We start from the raw sequence: 17,640 nt of genomic DNA on the forward strand, positions 1-17,640 counted from the left end.
AGTTCTGGCAGGAAGTCAAGTCCTTACCTGTTTTAGGGATCGTGACAATGCGAGCCTCCAGCATCTCCGTTGGGAGTGTGCCCTGAGAGGTAATTTGGTTATAAACTGTTACCAGGGATGGAGTCAGGAGGTCCTGGAGTGCCACATAAAAATCATTTATAAAGCCATCTGGGCCTGGCGCTTTACCTTTAGGGAGGGATTTGATCGCCCTTAACGTGTCTGCGGTGGACCAAGGGGCATTCAGCACTTCTAATTGGTCGTCGGTAATGGAAGGAAGTTTCAAATCAGCGAGGAAGGTGTTGATAGAGGGAAGAGTGGGCTGCGGAGTAGAAGGGTCAGTCTCGAGATTATAAAGTTGGGAATAGAAGTCAGCAAACTGGTTCGATATCTCCAAAGGGTTAGATATTTTCTCTAACGTCCTAGTGGATGCTGGGGACTCCGTCAGGACCATGGGGATTAGCGGCTCCGCAGGAGACAGGGCACAAAAGTAAGCTTTTAGGATCACATGGTGTGTACTGGCTCCTCCCCCTATGACCCTCCTCCAAGCCTCAGTTAGGTTTTTGTGCCCGTCCGAGCAGGGTGCAATCTAGGTGGCTCTCTTAAAGAGTTGCTTAGAAAAAGTTTTTAGGTTCTTTATTTTCAGTGAGTCCTGCTGGCAGCAGGCTCACTGCATCGAGGGACTGAAGTGAGAAGTGAACTCACCTGCGTGCAGGATGGATTGGCTTCTTAGGCTACTGGACACCATTAGCTCCAGAGGGAGTCGGAACACAGGTCTCACCCTGGGGTTCGTCCCGGAGCCGCGCCGCCGACCCCCCTTGCAGATGCTGAAGATTGAAGAGGTCCGGAACCAGGCGGCAGAAGACTTTCAGTCTTCATCAGGTAGCGCACAGCACTGCAGCTGTGCGCCATTGTTGTCAGCACACTTCACACAGCGGTCACGGAGGGTGCAGGGCGCGGGGGGGGCGCCCTGGGCAGCAATGTATAATACCTGTATGGCGAAAAATACATCACATATAGCCCTTGAGGCTATATGGATGTATTTAACCCCTGCCAGATATCACAAACTCCGGAGAAGAAGCCCGCCGAAAAGGGGGCGGGGCCTATTCTCCTCAGCACACACCGCCATTTTCCCTCACAGAAATGCTGGTGGGAAGGCTCCCATGCTCTCCCCTGCACTGCACTACAGAAACAGGGTTAAAACAGAGAGGGGGGGCACTGATTTCTGATTTGGCGATATGAATATATATTTAATGCTATAAGGGAGGAACACTTATATAAAGGTTGTCCCTGTATAATTATAGCGTTTTGGTGTGTGCTGGCAAACTCTCCCTCTGTCTCCCCAAAGGGCTAGTGGGTCCTGTCCTCTATCAGAGCATTCCCTATGTGTGTGCTGTATGTCGGTACGTGTGTGTCGACATGTATGAGGAAAATGTTGGTGAGGAGGCGGAGCAAATTGCCTGTAATGGTGATGTCACTCTCTAGGGAGTCGACACCGGAATGGATGGCTTATTTATGGAATTACGTGATAATGTCAACACGCTGCAAGCCGGTTGACGACATGAGACGGCCGGCGAACAAATTAGTACCTGTCCAGGCGTCTAAAACACCGTCAGGGCTGTAAAACGCCCATTTACCTCAGTCGGTCGACACAGACCCAGACACGGACACTGATTTCAGTGTCGACGGTGAAGAAACAAACGTATTTTCCTTTAGGGCCACACGTTAAGGGCAATGAAGGAGGTGTTACATATTTCTGATACTACAAGTACCACAAAAAAGGGTATGATGTGGGATGTGAAAAAACTACCTGTAGTTTTTCCTGAATCAGATAAATTAAATGAAGTGTGTGATGATGCGTGGGTTTCCCCCGATAGAAAATTATTGGCGGTATACCCTTTCCCGCCAGAAGTTAGGGCGCGTTGGGAAACACCCTTTAGGGTGGATAAGGCGCTCACATGCTTATCAGAACAAGTGGCGGTACCATCTACAGATAGGGCCGTACTTAAGGAGCCAGCTGATAGGAGGCTGAAAAATATCCTAAAAAGTATACACACACATGCTGGTGTTATACTGCGACCAGCGATCGCCTCAGCCTGGATGTGCAGAGCTGAGGTGGCTGGGTCGGATTCCCTGACTAAAAATATTGATACCCTTGACAGGGACAGTATTTTATTGACTATAGAGCATTTAAAGGATGCATTTCTATATATGCGAGATGCGCAGAGGGATATTTGCACTCTGGCATCAAGAGTAAATGCGATGTCCATATCTGCAAGAAGATGTTTATGGACACGACAGTGGTCAGGTGATGCAGATTCCAAACGGCACAAAGATGTATTGCCGTATAAATGGAGGAGTTATTTGGGGTCGGTCCATCGGACCTGGTGGCCACGGCAACTGCTGGAAAATCCACCGTTTTTTACCCTAAGTCACATCTCTGCAGAAAAAGACACCGTCTTTTCAGCCTCAGTCTTTTCGTCCCTATAAGAGTCATATCTGCCCAGGGATAGAGGAAAGGGAAGAAGACTGCAGCAGGCAGCCCATTCCCAGGAACAGAAGCCAACACTTCTACCAAGTTCTCAGCATGACGCTGGGACAGTACAGGACCCCTGGATCCTACAAGTAGTATCCAAGGGGTACAGATTGGAACGTCGAGACGTTTCCCCCTCGCAGGTTCCTGTAGTCTGCTGTACCAATGTCTCCCTCCGACAGGGAGGCAGTATTGAAAACAATTCACAAGCTGTATTCCCAGCAGGTGATAATCACAGTACCCCTCCTACAACAAGGAAAGGGGTATTATTCCACACTATATGGTGGTACTGAAGCCAGAAGGCTAGGTGAGACCTATTCTAAATCTGAAATATTTGAACACTTACAAAAGTTCAAATCCAGATGGAGTCACTCAGAGCAGTGATAGCGAACGGGAAGAAGGGGACTATATGGTGTCCCGGGACATCAGGGATGCTTACCTCCATGTCCCAAAATTTGCCTTTTCTCACCGAGGGTACCTCAGGTTTGTGGTACAGAACTGTCACTATCAGTTTCAGACGATGCCGTTGGATTGTCCAAGGCACCCCGGGTCCTTACCAAGGTAATGACCGAAATGAGGATTCGTCTTCAAAGAAAATGGACGACCTCCTGATAAGAACAAGGTCCAGAGAACAGTTGGAGGTCGGAGTAGCACTATCTCAAGTAGTTCTACGACAACACGGGTGGATTCTAAATATTCCAAAAACCGCAGTTGTTCCGACGACACGTCTGCTGGTCCTAGGGATGATTCTGGACACAGTCCAGAAAAAGGTGTTTCTCCCAGAGGAGAAAGCCAGGGAGTTATCCGAGCTAATTGGGATCCTCCTAAAACCAGGAAAAGTGTCAGTGCATCATTGCACAAGAGTCCTGGTAAAAATGGTGGCTTATTACGAAGCGATTCCATTCGGCAGATTTCACGCAAGAACTCTTCAGTGGGATCTGCTGGACAAATGGTCCGGATCGCATCTTCAGATGCATCAGCGGATAACCCTATATCCAAGGACAAGGGTGTCTCTCCTGTGGTGATTACAGAGTGCTCATCTTCTAGAGGGCCGCAGATTCGGCATTCAGGATTGGATGCTGGTGACCACGGAGGCCAGCCTGAGAGGCTGGAGAGCAGTCACACAGGGAAAAAATTTCCAGGGAGTGTGATCAAGTCTGGAGAATTCTCTCCACATAAATATACTGGAGCTAAGAGCAAATTTATAATGCTTTAAACTTAGCAAGACCTCTGCTTCAAGGTCAGCCGGTATTGATCCAGTGGGATAACATCACGGCAGTCGCCCATGTAAACAGAAAGGGCGGCACAAGAAGCAGGAGGGCAGTGGCAAAACTGCAAGGATTTTTCGCTAGGCGGAAAATCATGTGATAGCACTGTCAGCAGTGTTCATTCCGGGAGTGGACGACTGGGAAGCAGACTTCCTCAGCAGGCACGGCCTCCACCCGGGAGAGTGGGGCCCGGATGATCCTCGGTGGTCTGGGGTGAAGGCTTCAAACCTGTAGCTGTCTAAGGACAGAGTGGTTCATTTCCACCCTCCGGGCGCCAAACTTCATCGGGAAGTTTTCCGCATGATTGTGAACCGTTGGGAAAGACCAAAGGTGGACATGATGGCGTCCCGCCCGAACAAAAAACGGGACAGGTATTGCGCCAGGTCACGAGACCTTCAGGCGATAGCTGTGGATGTCCTGGTAACACCGTGGGTGTAACAGTCGGTATATGTGTTCCCTCCTCTGCTTCTCATAACCAAGGTATTGAGAATTATAAGACATAGAGGAGTAAGAACTATACTCGTGGCTCCGGATTGGCCAAGAGGGACTTGGTACCCGGGACTTCAAGAGATGCTCACAGAGGACAAATGACCTCGGGAGCTAAGAAGGGACTTGCTTCAGCAAGTACCATGTCTGTTCCAAGACCGTTCCAAGACTTACCGCGGCTGCGTTTGACGGCATGGCGGTTGAACGCCGGATCCTAAGGGAAAAGGCATTCCGGAAGAGGTCATACCTACCCTGGTCAAAGCCAGGAAGGAGGTGACCGCACAACGTTATCACCACATGTGGTGAAAATATGTTGCGTGAGTGAGGCCAGGAAGGCCCCACGAAGAAATTTCAACTAGGTCGATTTCTGCACTTCCTGCAAACAGGAGTGTCTATGAGCCTCAAATTGGGGTCCATTAAGGTTCAAGTTTCGGCCCTGTAGATTTTCTTCCAGAAAAAATTGGCTTCAGTTCCTGAAGTCCAGACATTTGTCAAGGGAGTATTGCATGTACAGCCCTTTTTTGTGCCTCCAGTGGCACCGTGGGATCTCAACGTAGTGTTGGGATTCCTCAAATCATATTGGTTTGAACCGCTCAAATCTGTGGATTGGAAATATCTCACTTGGAAAGTTACCATGCTGTTGGCCCTGGCCTCGGCCAGGCGAGTGTCAGAATTGGCGGCTTTGTCTTACAAAAGCCCATATTTGATTTTCCATTCGGACAGGGCAGAACTGCGGACTCGTCCCCAGTTTCTTCCTAAGGTGGTGTCAGCGTTTCACCTGAAGCAACCTATTGTGGTGCCTGCGGCTACTAGGGACTTGGAGGACTCCAAGTTGCTAGACGTTGTCAGGGCCCTGAATATAAATATATATGTATGTATATATATATATATATATATATATATATATATATATAAATTCCAGGACGGCTGGAGTCAGAAAGTCTGACTTGCTGTTTGTATTGTATGCACCCAAAAAGCTGGGTGCTCCTGCTTCTAAGCAGACTATTGCTCGTTGGATTTGTAGTACAATTCAGCTTGCACATTCTGTGGCATGCCTGCCACAGCCAAAATCTGTAAATGCCCATTCCACAAGGAAGGTGGGCTCATCTTGGGCGGCTGCCCGAGGGCTCTCGGCTTTACAACTTTGCCGAGCAGCTACGTGGTCAGGGGGGAACACGTTTGTAAAATTCTACAAATTTGATACCCTGGCTGAGGAGGACCTGGAGTTCTCTCATTCGGTGCTGCAGAGTCATCCGCACTCTCCCGCCCATTTGGGAGCTTTGGTATAATCCCCATGGTCCTGACGGAGTCCCCAGCATCCACTAGGACGTTAGAGAAAATAAGAATTTACTTACCGATAATTCTATTTCTCGTAGTCCGTAGTGGATGCTGGGCGCCCATCCCAAGTGCGGATTGTCTGCAATACTTGTACATAGTTATTGTTACAAAAATCGGGTTATTATTGTTGTGAGACATCTTTTTAGAGGCTACTTCGTTGTTATCATACTGTTAACTGGGTTCAAATCACAAGTTGTACGGTGTAATTGGTGTGGCTGGTATGAGTCTTACCCGGGATTCAAGATCCTTCCTTATTGTGTACGCTCGTCCGGGCACAGTACCTAACTGAGGCTTGGAGGAGGGTCATGGGGGAGGAGCCAGTACACACCATGTGATCCTAAAAGCTTACTTTTGTGCCCTGTCTCCTGCGGAGCCGCTAATCCCCATGGTCCTGACGGAGTCCCCAGCATCCACTACGGACTACGAGAAATAGAATTATCGGTAAGTAAATTCTTATTTTGGTGCCTGTTGGGGACATAATAAGCTTAATTCTATTCCTAGCTTGTTGCGCTCTAAGCTTACGAGCAAGCAGTTTTCCCGGTCTATTCCCTGCCAGGTAAAATTTCTGCCGCATCCTATTTAATGAGGCCTGGGTGCGCACCGTGAGCAATGTCTGAAGCTGGGACCTAATATCAGCTAATTCTTTCTGGAGAGATCTCGAAGGTCGAGCCTGATTTTTCTCCTCCAGTTCCTTTAATCTACGCTCCAAATCATTCAAGCGTTGTTGATGTAGTTTTTTAAGGTGGGCTCCTGCCTGTATCGCCGCGCCTCTAGCTACAGCTTTCAATGCGCACCAGAAGTTCAGAGTGGACGTGTCCGAAGGGGAATTAAATTCCAAGTAGGACGTGATGCTGTCTACAATAATTTTTTTTGATACGGGGTTGGCCAGTAAGTGAGGAGAAAGTCTCCAAGGTCGGGGCGGGGCATGTTGACTGTTAAGATCCCATTTGAGAAACAGCGGGGCATGGTCTGACCAGGTTATTGGGAGGATGTCAGCAGATCTGGTGAATTGGAGAGTCCATTTATCAGAAAACAAAAAGTCAATACGGGAATAGGAGTTGTGAACGGGAGAATAGTATGTGTACTCACGGCCCGTTGGGTTTTGCACTCGCCATATATCGTAGAGGTCAAATTCAGCCAAAAGGTTACAGAAGGCTAAGGATGGGGCGTTAGAGGAGGCTAATGGAGAGGGGGAAGGCCTGGGAGACCTGTCCAATCTAGGGTCAAGAACCAGATTAAAGTCCCCCATGAGAAGGAGTGAGCCTGTACGGTTCCTCTGGATAGCCAAACATAGCTTACGCAAAAAGGCCACTTGGTTTGAGTTAGGGGCATAGGCTGAGACCAAGGTAACAGGTTTGTCATTTAAAAGGCCACTCAGGATGAGATAACGGCCATTTTTATCAGCAACTTGCGAGTGTAAAGTGAAGGAAACGGAGTTTTTAAACAATATATTTACACCATTCCTCTTAAAGGGGCCGTTTGCAAAATAGCCAATAGGGAACCTGTGGTCTTTAAACGTAGGGGGGGCTAAGGACGAAAAGTGCGTCTCCTGCAGCGCAATAACATCTGTCTTGTGCCTAGCAAAATAGTCCAATGCTAACCTTCGCTTATTAGGGGAGTTTAACCCCTTAACGTTCATGGACAGAACCTGGATTATCTAGGCGATCTAAAGCGCGCCATGAGTAGTGAGATATTTCTGTATACAAGTATGAAGTTATTTTGTCTCATACCATTAGTTAGAGTGTCGTGAGAGGGGGGGGGGAGGGAATAACGAAGGAAGAAAGGGTGAGAACAAACCGAAACGACCCAGTACATCGGGTCGGTGTAACTACTGCAAGGAAAACAAAAAAAAAATGCAGTAGTACATTAACGAAGGGGAACATGTGGCCTAACGCCACCACCACCAATGAACCTAAATGAGGGGAAAGAGAAGAAGAAAAAAGAGACATGTACAAATGCAAATATTCCTACCAACCATGTAAGGACCACAGATAACATATATGCACACACTAATAAACTAAAGTATGGGCACGGAGCCGGGACTCCAACATTACAACTACTAACGTGGTGACTCACGTGTCCGCATCTAGACGAAAGGCCAAGGCCTATCTATTAGAACAGAACATCATAACGTCCACATTCAAGACCCAAGTTAACAATGACGACTTTAGGCGACGATCCACTCCGATTGGGGGGTTGACTGTTTCTTGGCTCCAGGCGGCAGCTCGACAGCAATATCCCACTCCGATAGCAGCTTGACTCCAGCGTCCAGTGAGACGACCGTGTAGGATTTGTTGTCATAGAAGACGATGAGCTTCACCGGAAAGCCCCATCTATAATTAATCTCTTGATCACGAAGCGCCAGGGTAACAGGAAGAAACGAACGTCTTTTGGCCAAAGTCAAAGCCGAGAAATCCGGAAAGAGCTGTAATCCACCAAGCGTGGCAGAATCCGCATCCCTTGCCGCCTTTAGAATGCGTTCTTTCGTCGTGAAGAAGTGCACTCTCATGAGCGTATCTCGTGGAAGCGAGGGAGGAACAGAGCGTGGTTTAGGCAGTCTGTGAATCCTGTCTATAAGCAGCTCTCTGGGGTCAGCCCTGGGCAAGAGCTTCCTAAATAGCGCGGTGGCGTAGTCTTCTAGCTCGGCGTTTTGCACGGAGTCGGGAATGCCTCGGATCTTGATATTATTGCGCCGAGATCTGTCCTCGATATCCGCCATCTTGAGTTTGAATGCCTCCAGGTCATTCTGCTGTTGATCATGGGCCGCTATGAGGTCATTATGGGACGAGACCAATTCCTCGACTTTCCGTTCCAGATGGTCTGTGCGTTCCCCTATAGCATGCAGTTCTGTCTTGACCTCTCGGACGGCCGATGTGAGATCCTGAGTCAGCTCTGTTTTAAACGCTGTTAGAGCCTGATACAGGGTTTTGACCGTGAGAGGGGCGTCAGAGTCTGGGTCGAACCCCGGAACAGAAGCAGGTCTGCAGGGAGGGTCTGACGCGGAGGTGGCTATTGGGGACTTCCGTGCCGTAGAGGGGGCAGAGGCTGCTTTCTGAGACGGCAAAGATACTCTAGGAGGAAGCACCGCTTTAACCTTTTTCGGCGCCATTCTGAAGCGATAGGTCCCGGAGACTATATGATGGAGGTAAGGTAAGCAGAGGGTTCAAAGGTGGTGGTGTATGAACGTTCTGGACTACATCAAAAGAACGGCATCAGCAGAGGTCTGGCGACCGGTCATAACCCTCCAGCGGTGCCGAAGGGCAGGTCTCCAGCGAGCAAGGGAGAGGGGGGAGCCAGGTATAAAGACAACAGCTGATAGCTCAATGTCATAGGTGTCAGGCAAGCAGCGCCCTCCTGGGCCAACACTCACCCCTCCTGGGATGCCTCCACGGTATTGCGCCTGGTCGGGGAGTGTGAAGGGGGGGCACAGAGAGGTGACCAGGCTATCCACAGCTGCTGGGGGCGATAGTTGGCTCCAACAGGCCTCCACACTGGCAGGGCTCCGCAGCAGGTGCCCGCAGCTACTCTAGGCCCCGGATCCTGGTGCTGATGTAGGCCTCTACTCCCTGGGGCTTCAAAAGTGGCAGCAAACCCCTCTCTCTCCCTGCTGAGGGAGTATTTATAATAGAAGGGGTCTCAGGGGAGGCAGGGCCGGCTCGTAGGGGCAGGGGTGTGCAGGTGACCGGCGGGCCGGGTGTAGCAAGATGGCCGCCGCCGGAGTGGGTGCAGTCGGGAAAAGGCCGCAGCCGCGGCTCCGGAGGGCAGGGAGCGGGAGTCTGATCCCCGCCGCCGTCCCCGATGGTCTGGGGCAAGAGAGGGGCTTAAAATGAGCCTGCTTACTTGTGCGGGGGAGCCGCCAGGGGACCCGGCGCGGCCGCGTTCCGGTCCCGGAGCTCGCTCCCTGGTAGGCCCCAAACTCGAGGTCCCGGTCCCGGGACGGAGCGGAGGCCTCAACAATGAAACAGTGCCAGGGGGCACCTCTCCAGCCTCCTCGGGTGCTGGGCGCGGTGGGCACTCGCCAGGGGGTGTAAATCAGCGTGGGAGGTCCGGGAAATATGCACTTTAAGTGCAGGGCCAGCAGGAGCTCTTGCAGGCACGTCCACACGAGCTGCAGGTCAGGCCACGCCCTCCAGAGTGTGATTCCTGATTAGTTAAAAAAATAAATACCAAATACAGAGCAACATCACCAAACAGGTAATTTCAACTTTAAACTTGTCATTTATTTTGTACTGTCTGGACATGGCTACTAATAACAGATGCACAGACATAATTCTTATAGCTATGTGTGTAAATGCTAGAAGCTTAGGAGACAAAATTCCAGAGCTAATTGTGATAATGACCAAGGATAACCTGGATATTGTGTCAATTACAGAGTCATGGTGCAATGAGAATCATGACTGGGCCATAGCTATACCAGGATACAATTTATTTAGGAAGGATAGAATAGTCAGTATAGGAGGAAGGGTAGCAATGTATGTGGGAAAAAAGCATAAATGCTACTTCAATTAATACAAAACATTGAAGAAAATCTGAGGCCCTTTGGGTCACCACAGAAACCGTGGAGAAGGACATTATTCGCATTGGGGTGATCTGTAGACCACCTGGCCAGGGGCAGGATTTGGATAGGAATCTATTGTTGGACATCACTAAAATGGCTTTAAAGGGAGAAGTCATAATCATGGGAGACTTTAATTTAACTGATGTAAATTGGGTGGGGGTCTTTTGCAAGTTCAGCTACAAGTGGCAAATTTCTATATTCCTTACAGGGAGCATCTCTCAATAAACAGCAGATATTTCCCTTCTGCATAGAAAAGCGGTCGGGAAAGAAAGAAGTAAACCTCCTTTCTCTTTCATCCACTAGGGGACACTGGAGTCTTATACAGTAGGGGTGTGAAGCTTGCAACCGGAGGTGTGGCACAATCTAAAAATTAGTATTGTCTGCACAGCCGGCTCCTCCCCCTTCACATCCCTCAGTTTGAAAAATTGTGCCAAGGAGGTACAAGCACAAGAAGGGAGCTCCTGCTCCATTTCAGTACCGAGACTGAGTTAACCTAATGTAAAGGGGGACGAAAGTCCTAAGAATAGAGAGACAATGATCCCTACTAAAGGGGATCTGCATCTCTCCTCAGAAAATCCAGAGCACAGAGTCAGCAGTGAGTACTGGTTGTAAAGGGGCCCTAGTTACAGTTACACTTACGGTAACCATAGCTTCTTCATGGATCCTGGAGGCAGTTTGACAGACTTCCTCCCACGGACCGCACACAACGCTGCTACCTTCTGGCTCTTAGCCCTGGGACTCAGCAGCGCAGCTTCCCCGCTGCCCCCTCCTTCCGCTGCCGCTGTGACAGAACAATCAGTCTGAAACACTCCCTGGCCGGCTATACACTCCCGCTTCATGTCAGCTCCCCCGCCCTCCTTCCTCTACCGACAGAGGGCTGAGGGAGAAGCAGCGCGGCTGTCAGCGGCAGCGTATACCGCCGCCTCTTAAACACACAGCGGGGCGCTTGAAAAGAGCGCCGCCGCCCGCTGAAACGACATATCTCTCATGGCTGCAGCCGCAGCTTCTCCTGCACTCGCCGGGACCCGGGCTATATCCCCCGCACACTTCCTCCCACCGTCGGCGCTAGTACGAGGGCGCGGAGGGCTGGAAAAGATGACGGGGGAACGAGCAGCAGCGGCTTCTCATACGCTGCTGCCTTATAACTTAAGACCTGGTAGGCTAGCAGCGCAGCTCCTCCGCCGCTCCCCTTTTATAGAGAGTAGAGGCTATTCCATTTGGGGGTTAGATGATGTTTGATGAGTTAGACAAGTGGATTTCGCAAGCAACTGCAGTGACATCTACCTTTCTACCTACTTCTTACTCGAGCACCACGTCACACGTTAGAGGAGGTTGCTCGGGACCAGTGTTTAAATTCATTTGATCGCTGTCGTACCGAGCCAGAAGAGGTTTTGGAGCAACAGACTCGTGGAACCAGAGGTAGAGGTCATTCACAGTCGACACCAGAAAAGCAGGACAGACCTGTTGACAAACCCGTGGTATGATGGTTTTCCAGCTCACCTGGGGTCCCCCTTGGGGGGCGCAGAGTTGGAAGGTTTTCGGGACGCCTGGACCAAAACATCACCAGACGTCTGGATCATCCAGATATTTCCCAGGGTTACAGGATAGTTACAAGAGCGTCCACACAGTCCATTTATTTGCAGCGCGAGGGCCTAGGTGCCCGTTGTGAGCAGGAGCGTTACAGGAGGCAACTTCAAAGACTCCTGCATACAAAGGGTTAAGTCGCCAGTCCCATATCCTCAATGAGGAACAGGATTTTATTCAAAACTTTTGGTAGTGCAAAATACCTTCATATCCCGATTTGGACCCCTCACCAAGCTTACTTAAGATTTGCACCGGTGTGGGATCACTACCGAATCAGTGCCCTGCCATTCGGTCTATCATCAGCTCCAAGAATCTTTATAAAGATCAAAGCAATAGTGGTGACAGGATTGAGACAGGGGTCACGATCATACCTTATCTAGACAATCTACTGATCAAGGCCTCATCTCAGAAACAGCTGATAAAGGATGCTCAGGCATCTCATCAATTTCTCATTCAACATGGGTGGATTGTGAACCTCCAGAAATCCAACCACATGCCAACTCCACAGATTAATTTCCTCGATTTCATCTTGGACACGATACAATTAAGAGTATTCCTACCAGAGAACAAGATCTAGGACCCACAGAGGTTAGTGGCTCAGGTACTAAGGACACAGACGGGTTCTCTACACCTCTGTGCTACTTCTCGAGAAGAGGGTGGCGCCGTTCGCAGCTCTCCGGTACGGCGGACTTCATTCCTGACCATTCCAGATGAAACTCATTGCTCAGGGAGCAGGTTTGCACTGGCTTCTACAACAAAGAATCCAGCTTCCACCACGCATACGAACCTACTTGATTTGGTGGTCGTTGCACAAGAATCTCACAGCAGGCAAGAGATTCGCCATTTGAGATTGGAGGATCCTGACAACGGACGCCACTCTCAGAGGTTGCGGTGCCGTCCTAGTGGAACAAATTCCTAATGGTTTGCAGATTCAAGATGGAATAAATCCAGTCAGTTATTGTGGGTTTAGAACATGGAGGGGTCATGGTATCCATGGACATAAAGGATGGACGTTACAGGAGAGCAGCCTACCCATAGACATTCTCGAACTGAGAGCAGTTTACAATGTGCTTCTCTTAGCCGCAGACCTAGTCATGGGTCAACACTTAAAGATACAGTCGGACAATGTCACGATGACGTCTTACATAAACCATCAAGGAGGAACAAAGAGCAGGATGGCGTTAAAGGAAGCCACAAAGATCTTTTTGTGGGCAAAAAGGCGAAACATCATCCTCTCGGCAGTGTTCATTCCAGGTGTAGAAAACTGTGAAGCAGATTATCTCAGCCGCCAGGACATGCATCCGGGAGAGTGGTGCCTATATCCACGGATTTTCGAAATGGTGGTGAGGAGATGGGGTCTATCTCAAGTCGATCTAATGGCATCTTGGCAAAACCATCAGCTGCCTAGATATGTGTCCAGGACAAAAGATCCAGCAGTAGAAGGAGTGGACGCATTAACACTTCCTTGGTGTTACAGGAGGGTTTACATTTTTCCACCTTTCCCACTCATACCCAGGGTTCTGAAACGGTTGAAACGAGAACGAGTGTGGGCATTTCTAATCGCACTAGATTAGCCCCACAAGAGTTGGTACTCAGACCTGCGAGGGTTACTAGTGGAAGATCCTTGGCGGTTACCTCAGAGGTAGGACCTGCTATCTCAGGGACTGTTCCAACACCCACACCTGCACAGGCTGCATTTAACGGCGTGGCTATTGAAACCCGGATCTTAAGAAACAGAAGGATACCAAGAACGGCCATTCCTACAATGTTTGCCGCTAGGAAGCCGGTCACAGCCATGCACTACTACAGGATTTGGAAGAGGTACATGGACTTATGTCAAGAATGTGGGTGGAATTCAACGATCTTCCACTTATCCAGACTTCTACTTTTCCTTCAGGCCGGTCTAGATGTAGGACTGAGGCTAGGCCCTCTGAAGGTTCAAATTTCGTTTCTCTCTATACTATTTCAACAAGCGGTTAGCATTCTTGCCAGAGGTTCAAACCTTTTTACAGGGGGTTCTGAGGATACAACCCCCTTTTCGTCCTACCACTGCGCCATGGGACTTAAATTTGGTGTTGGAATTTTTGAGATCTCCAACTTTTGAGCCGTTAGCAAGAACAGACCTGAAATATCTCTTTTGGAAGGTCACATTATTGATTGCCTTGGTTTCGGCCAGGCGGGTTTCTGAGTTGGGAGCCTTATCGTGTAAGAGTCCTATGAATGTTTCATGAGGATAGGGCAGAACTCCGTACAAGAGCAGGTTTCCTTCCTAAGGTTTGTTTCACGTAAACCAGCCAATTGTGGTCCCATCTTTTCAGGGTCTCGCAGATGGGGAAGTGTCCTTGGATGTTGTCTGAGCTTTAAGGGTATATGTACAAGTTACGTCGTCCCTCAGAAAGTCGGACCATTGTTTGTTCTTTATGATGGGCCAAAGAAGGGGTGCCAGCATCTAAGCAGCCTTTGTCTAGATGGATTCGACTTGCCATTCGGCAAGCTTATATTTCCTGTGGCAAACAGGTTACGGTTCAGACGGGTGCTTATACCACCAGATCAGTGGGTGCCTCATGGGCGGCTGCCAGACGTGTTTCCACTACTCAACAGACAAAGAGGAGTGGGTGCAAATCCCCTCCCCTAAATTCCCTTCCGCACACTGAAAATTACCCTGTAACCATACCTGAACCTATCTGTTAATAAAATTCAGAGAATTAGTCACAAATGTTTGCAAACACATGTTTAGCTGCTGAGCCACGTCACGCCTTCTCTGATACAGCAGTCCAAACCTACATAATAGCAGTGCCCACATAGGGCCATGTAATTTGTCACAGTAGGCCTCATGATAAAGGCTATTACTAAAACACTTCCAGACAGAGAGCTAACTTACCCTGGAGTCACCCCCAGGATCTCCCATTGGCACTACAAGGAACAGCATGCCTTCCAAATGCTGCTCCCATTCAATTCCACTACTCAACTTTGCAGAGCGGCGACGTGGTCCTCAGCCCACACGTTCGTGAAATTTGACAAGTTTGATACCTTTGGGTCCGTAGACTGTAAGTTCGGACGTTTTTTTGGGAGCACTCTTGTTAATTTAATTGCAAATAAAATATAACCTTTAGGAAATATTCACTAAAAATTCATATAAATTGATCCTACTTAATTAAAAGAAAGATTACTATTGACTGAATTGTCTTACTATCAGTATTATATCAATCAGGTTGAAAAATATTTTAATTAGAAGAAATTTATTCATATGTGTAATACTTTACCATCTAGAACACTGCCAGACAGCCGTGGGCTCTCCCTATTGTTTCCTGTAAATAGAATCAGTTACATGTGCATGGTATCCACACATACACCTTATTCATTATCATTTTCAGAAGGGAGACGCTGAGGCTTATATATACTGTCTATGTATGGTAGGTATCCCTTCCATACCTACCATACATAGACAGGAAAACTATGTATATAGGAAACTATAGGTCTGTAAGACAATACAGAAGAAACTATAGGTCAGCAAGACAATAGAGAAGGAAACTATAGGTCAGTAAAACAATAAAGAATAAACTATAGGTCAGCAAGACAATACAGAAGGAAACTATAGGTCAGAAAGACTACAGTAAGCCACTATACGTCAGTAAGACAAACTATAGGTCATTAAGACAATACAGAAGAAACTATAGGTCAGTAAGACAATACAGAAGAAACTAGGTCAGTAAGTCAATACAGTAGGAAACTATAGGTCAGTAAGACAATACAGTAGGAAACTATAGGTCAGTAAGACAATACACTAAGAAACTAGGTCAGTAAGACAATACAGTAGGAAACTAGGTCAGTAAAACAATACAGAAGAAACTAGGTCAGCAAGACAATACAGTAGGAAACTATAGGTCAGTAAGACAATACAGTAGGAAACTATAGGTCAGTAAGACAATACAGTAAGAAATAATAGGTCAGTTAGACAATACAGTAAGAAACTATAGGTCAGTAAGACATTACAGAAGGAAACTAAGTCAATAAAACAATACAGAAGAAACTATAGGTCAGTAAGACAATACAGAAGGAAACTATAGATCAGTAAGACAATGCAGAAGGAAACTATAGGTCAGTAAGACAATACTGTAGGAAACTATAGGTCAGTAAGACAATAAAGTAGGAAACTATAGGTCAGTAAGACAATGCAGTGAGAATAGTGGGGATGGCGGTAGTGAATGAAAGGGGGGAGGAGTAGGGGGAGAGGAGTAGGGGGTAGGGAAAGAGCAGCCGGCAAGAGTATTAACATGGGTATTAAAGTTTTTACCAAAACACTAGCTAATAATGATTATGGGTCACCGTTGCTGCATAAAGAGAATGATGTCCCTAGCACAGGGGGAAATACTGATCTTAATTGTATGTATGTAAACGCTAGAAGACTTACAGGAAAAAGGGGGAACTAGAAATCCTTGCAGCAAGCAAACAGTATGATACTATAGGCATTACTGAAACTTTGGTGGGACGAATCTCATTATTGGACAGTCAGTCTAGAGGGTTATACGCTGTTCAGGAGAGACCGCTTAAATAAACGGGGTGGAGGGGTATGTCTTTATGTAAAGCCGTTATTAAAACCTCATATACGGGAAGATATTCAAGAGGGGACTGTAAATACTATTGAGACGTTATGGGTAGAAATTGCATGCGGGGGTAAAGCAATAAAAAAGTTATTGATGTTATGCTACAGGCCGCCTGGTATTAATGTGTCTGATGAGGAATTGTTGCTGAAGCAAATTGAAAGATCAGCAGGAGTAGGAGACATAGTAGTGATGGGAGACTTTAACTATCCAGAGATAAACTGGAAAATCCATTCATGTGATACTGCTAGGGGTAATATGTTTTTACACACACTAATGATATCTACTTCATTCAATTAATCGAGGAACCAACTGGTACAATGCAATCTTAGTCCTGGTATTAACAAACAATGGGGAATTGGTATCAAATATTATAGTAGGGGAGCCCATAGGAAACAGCGACCACGATATGGTCTCATTCAATATCAGCGTTCATAAGCAGTCCTATACTGGCTCAAGGATTGTAACAAAATATGCAAAAAAGAAATAAGAGCGGCTGAAGTAGAAACTGAAAAACTAGCAGCAAAGGAAAGCAAAGCAAATCCCATTTTTTTTTAAGTATATCAACAGCAAGATATTAAAGGAGAGTATAGACCAGTGTTTCCCAACCACAGTCCTCAAGGCACACTAAAGGTGGGTACACACTAATAGATATATCTGCAGATCAGTTGATCTGCAGATATATCTATGGACGGATCGGGCAGTGTGTTCAGCATACACACTGCCCGATCCGTCGGGGACTGACGTCATGAACTGGGCGGGCATGTACACACACCCGCCCAGTCCAGCTGTCAATCACCGCCGGCCGCCGCAGCATGTGTACGGGCGGTCGGCCAACCGCCCCGTACACACACAGCGACGCGTCAATATATCGGTAGATATATTGGCTGTCGGCTGTGCTGCGCGGCCGACGCGATACGTCTGTTAACGACGGAGTTCACAGGCGTATCGGCCGTACACACTGGCCGACGGTCCCGCGATATATCGGCCATTCAAGACAACGGCCGATATATCGACCAGTGTGTACGTGCCTTAACAGTCCTGGTTTTAGTGACATCCAGGCTTGATCACAGGTGACATAATTAGTACCTCAGTTATTTTGATGTAACCATCTGTGCTGAAGCCTGGATATCACTAAAACCTGCACTGTTGGTGTGCCTTGAGGACCGCGTTTGGGAATTCCTGCTATAGACCCTTTAAAAGACAAATTTGGAGTCTTAATCAAAAATGATAATGACATAGCGGACAAACTAAATTAGTTTTTTTTCAACTGTA

The 17,640-nt window shown here is 47.8% G+C and overlaps 1 non-coding gene across 1 annotated transcript; it reads left to right on the top strand.

Moving 5' to 3' along the window:
- Positions 1-3,985: 3,985 nt before the first annotated feature.
- TRNASTOP-UCA (transfer RNA opal suppressor (anticodon UCA)) lies at positions 3,986-4,072 on the top strand. Its single transcript has one exon. It is a non-coding gene; the product is annotated as a tRNA-Sec (tRNA).
- Positions 4,073-17,640: the final 13,568 nt, after the last annotated feature.

Source organism: Pseudophryne corroboree (genome assembly GCF_028390025.1).
Source record: "Pseudophryne corroboree isolate aPseCor3 chromosome 3 unlocalized genomic scaffold, aPseCor3.hap2 SUPER_3_unloc_94, whole genome shotgun sequence".
Taxonomy (NCBI): Eukaryota; Metazoa; Chordata; class Amphibia; order Anura; family Myobatrachidae; genus Pseudophryne; species Pseudophryne corroboree.